Raw genomic sequence first — 5,000 nt, forward strand, 5'->3', positions numbered from 1 at the left:
AACAGTATGGTGTATGACAGTACGCGGGTGATGACAGTATATGTGTGTTGACAGTATGTGTATAACAGTATGGTGTATAACAGTATGGGTGTGTGTATAACAGTATAGTGTATAACAGTATGGTGTGTATGACAGTATGGTGTGTGTTGACAGTATGGTGTATATGACAGTATGGGTGTATTGTATGACAGTATAATGTATAACAGTATGGTGTGTATAACAGTATGGTGTATAACAGTATGGGTGTATGACAGTATGGTGTATGACAGTATGGTGTGTATGACAGTATAGGTGTATAACAGTATGGTGTGTATAACAGTATGGTGTATAACAGTATGGTGTGTATAACAGTGATGGTGTATGACAGTATGGGTATGACAGTATGGTGTGTATGACAGTATGGTGTATGACAGTATGGTGTGTATAACAGTATGGTGTATAACAGTATGGTGTATGACAGTATGGTGTGTATGACAGTATGGTGTGTATAACAGTATGGTGTGTATGACAGTATGGTGTATGACAGTATGGTGTATAACAGTATGGTGTATAACAGTATGGTGTATGACAGTATGGTGTATGACAGTATGGTGTGTATGACAGTATGGTGTATAACAGTATGGTGTATGACAGTATGGTGTATGACAGTATGGTGTATGACAGTATGGTGTATAACAGTATGGTGTGTATGACAGTATGGTGTATGACAGTATGGTGTGTATGACAGTATGGTGCTGTATGACAGTATGGTGTGGTAATATGACAGTATGGTGTATAACAGTATGGTGTATAACAGTATAGGTGTGTATGACAGTATGGTGTGTATGACAGTATGGTGTGTGACAATGTATGGTGTATAACAGTATGGTGTGTATGACAGTATGGTGTATAACAGTATGGTGTATAACAGTGGTGCCATGACAGTATGGTGTGTGACAGTATGGTGTATAACAGTATGGTGTGTATGATAAGTATGGTGCTATGACAGTATGGTGTATAACAGTATGGTGTATGACAGTATAGTGTATAACAGTATGGTGTATGACAGTATGTGTATAACAGATGGTGTGCATGACAGTATGGTGTATGACAGCTGGTATGGTGTGTATGACAGTATGGGTGTGTATGGTATGATTACATGTGTGTGACAGTATAGGTGTATAACAGTATGGTGTGTATGTTAACAGGTATGGTGTATAACAGTATGGTGTATAACAGTATGGTGTGGTGACAGTATGGTGTGTGAAGTATGATAACAGTATGGTGTGTATGACAGTATAGGTGTATAACAGTATGGTGTATGACAGTATGGTGTATAACAGTATGGTGTATGACAGTATGGTGTATAACAGCATGTGGTGTATAACAGTATGGTGTATGACAGTATGGTGTATGACAGTATGGTGTATAAACAGTATGGTGGTATGACAGTATGGTGTATAACAGTATGGTGTATAACAGTATGGTGTATGACAGTAATGGTGTGTGACAGTATGGTGTATAAAAATATGGTGTGTATGACAGTATGGTGTATGACAGTATAGGTATAAACAGTATGGTGTATAACAGTATGGGTATAACAGTATGGTGTTTGACAGTATGGTGTATGACAGTATGGTGTGTATAACAGTATGGTGTATGACAGTATGGTGTATAACAGTATGGTGTATAAACAGTATGGTGTAATTGGCATAGTGTGGCAAAACAGTATGGTGTATGGCTAGTATGGTGTGTATGACAGTATGGTGTATAACAGTATGGTGTATAAACAGTATGGTGTATAACAGTAGTATTGGTGTATAACTGTTATGGTGTCTTATGACAGTATAGGTGTATGACAGTATGTGTGTGTATGACAGTATGGTGTGTATGACAGTATGAAAAGACAGTATGGTGTATAACAGATGGTGTATAACAGTATGGTGTGTATAACAGTATGGTGTATGACGTATTTGTATGACAAGTATGGTGTGTATAACAGTATGGTGTATGACAGTATGGTGTATAACAGTATGGTGTATAACAGTATGGTGTGTTGACAGTATAGTGTGTATAAACAGTATGGTGTGCTTGACAGCCATGGTGTGTATGACAGTATGGTGTATAACAGTATGGTGTATAACAGTATGGCGATGTAAACAGTATGGTGTGTATAACAGTATGGTGTGTATGACAGTATGGTGTATGACAGTATGGTGTGTATGACAGTATGGTGTGTATGACATGGGGTATGACAGTATGGTGTATAACAGTATGGTGTATAACAGTATGGGTGTGTATAACAGTATGGTGTATGACATTATGGTTTTAGGTATGCAGTATGGGTGTATAACAGTATGGTGTGTGATTACATGGTGTGTAACAGTATGGGTGTGTGTATGACAGTATAGGTGTATAAAGTAGCATGGTGTATAACAGTATTAAGGTGTATAACAGTATGGTGTGTATAACAGTATGGTGTATGACAGTATGGTTTGTATGACAGTATGGTGTGTATAACAGTATGGTGTATGACAGTATGGTGTATAACAGTATGGTGTATAACAGTATGGTGTATGACAGTATGGTGTGTATGACAGTATGGTGTATGACAGTATGGTGTGTATGACAGTATGGTGTATGACAGTATGGTGTATGGACAGTAGATGGTGTATAACAGTATGGTGTGGTGAACAGTATAGTGTATGACAGTATGGTGTATAAACAGTATGTGTATAACAGTATGGTGTGTATAACAGGATGGTGTATGACAGTATGGTGTGGCAACACAGTATAGTGTATGACAGTATGGTGTATAACAGTATGGTGTATAACAGTATAGTGTGTGTATACAGTATGGTGTGTATAAAGTAGTGGTGTATGACAGTATGGTGTGTATAACAGTATGGGTATGACAGTATGGTGTGTATAACAGTATGATGTGTATGACAAAGTATAGTGTGTATGACAGTATGGTGTATGACAGTATGGTGTGTATGACAGTGCATGGTGTATAACAGTATGGTGTATAACAGTATGAGTGTGTATAACAGTATGGTGTATGACAGTATGGTTTGTAAGGACAGTATGGTGTGTATAACAGTATGGTGTGTGACAGTATGGTGTATAACAGTATGGTGTGTATGACAGTATGGTGTATGTTAGCATATGGTGTATAACAGTATGGTGTATAACAGTATGTTGTGTAAACAGTATGGTGGTATGACAGTATGGTTCTGTATGACAGTATGGGTGTGTAACAGTATGGTGTAATGACAGTATGGTGTATAACAGTATGGTGTATAAACAGTATGGGTATGACAGTATGGTGTGTAAGGACAGTATGGTGTATGACAGTATGGTGTGTATGACAGTATGGTGTATGACAGGTATGGTGTGTATGACAGTATGGTGTATAACAGTATGGTGTATAAACAGTATGGTGTATGACAGTATGGTGTATAACAGTATGGTGTATAACAGCATGGTATTGTGTATAACAGTATGGTGTATGACAGTATGGTGTGTGTATGACAGTATTAAGGTATGCTGACAGTATGGTGTATCAGTGCATGGTGTATAAACAGTATGGTGTAATGTATAACAGTATGAGTGTGTATAAACAGTATGGTGTATGACAGTATGGTGTGTATAACAGTATGGTGTATGACAGTATGGTTTGTGTATAACAGTATGGATGTGTATGACAGTATAGGTATGACAGTATGGTGTATGACAGTATGGTGTGTATGACAGTGTAATGGTGTATAAACAGTATGGTGTATAACAGTATGGGTGTATAACAGTATGGTGTATGACAGTATGGTGTGTGTATGATAATAGTGTTGGGTAATGACAGTATGGTGTATAACAGTATGGTGTATAACAGTATGGTGTGTATAACAGTATGGTGTAATAAACAGTATGGGTGTATAACAGGTATGGGTGTATCACAGTATGGTGTGTATGACAGTATGGTGTGTATGACAGTATGGTGTATGACATTATGGGTGTATAACAGTGTGGTGTGTATGACAGTATGGTGTATGACAGTATGGTGTGTATGACAGTATATGGTGTGTATGACAGTATGGTGTGTATGTGACAGTATGGTGTATGACAGTATGGGTATAACAGTATGGTGTATAACAAAGATGTATGTATAACAGTATGGTGTATGACAGTATGGTTTGTGGATGACAGTATAGGTGTATGACAGTATGTGGTGTATGACAGTATGGTGTATAAACAGTATGGTGTATGACAGTAATGGTGTATAAACAGTATGGTGTATGACAGTATGGTGTATAACAGTATGGTGTATAACAGTATACAGGCGGACAGTATGGTGTATAACAGTATGGTGTATAACAGTATGGTGTATGACAGTATGGTGTGTATAACAGTATATGATAGCAATGGTGTATGACAAAGGGTGTATGACAGTATGGTGTGTATGATCGGCATGATTTATGACAGTATGGTGTAGCATAACAGTATGGTGTTGACAGTACTGGTGTATGACAGTATAGTATGACAGTATGGTGTGTATGACAGTATGGTGTATGACAGTATGGTGTGTATGGACAGTATGGTGTGTTGACAGTATGGTAGTATAAACAGTATGGTGTATGACAGTATGGTGTATGACACTATGGTGTATGACAGTATGGTGTGTATGACAGTATGGTGTATGACAGTATGGTGTGTATGACAGTATGGTGTATGACATTATGGTGTGTATAACAGTATGGTGTGTATGACAGTATGGTGTATGACAGTATGGTGTATAACAGTATGGTGTATGACAGTATGGTGTGTACCAACATATGGTGCTATAACAGTATGGTGTATGACAGTATGGTGTGTGACAGTATGGTGTGTATGACAGTATGGTGTATAACAGTATCGTGTGTATGACAGTATGGTGTATGACAGTATGGTGTGTATAACAGTATGGTGTATGATTGCAGTATGGTGTATAACAGTGGATGGTGTATGACATATGGTGTATAACAGTA

This window comes from Coregonus clupeaformis, unplaced genomic scaffold (assembly GCF_020615455.1).
Source record: "Coregonus clupeaformis isolate EN_2021a unplaced genomic scaffold, ASM2061545v1 scaf4362, whole genome shotgun sequence".
NCBI classification, from domain to species: domain Eukaryota; kingdom Metazoa; phylum Chordata; class Actinopteri; order Salmoniformes; family Salmonidae; genus Coregonus; species Coregonus clupeaformis.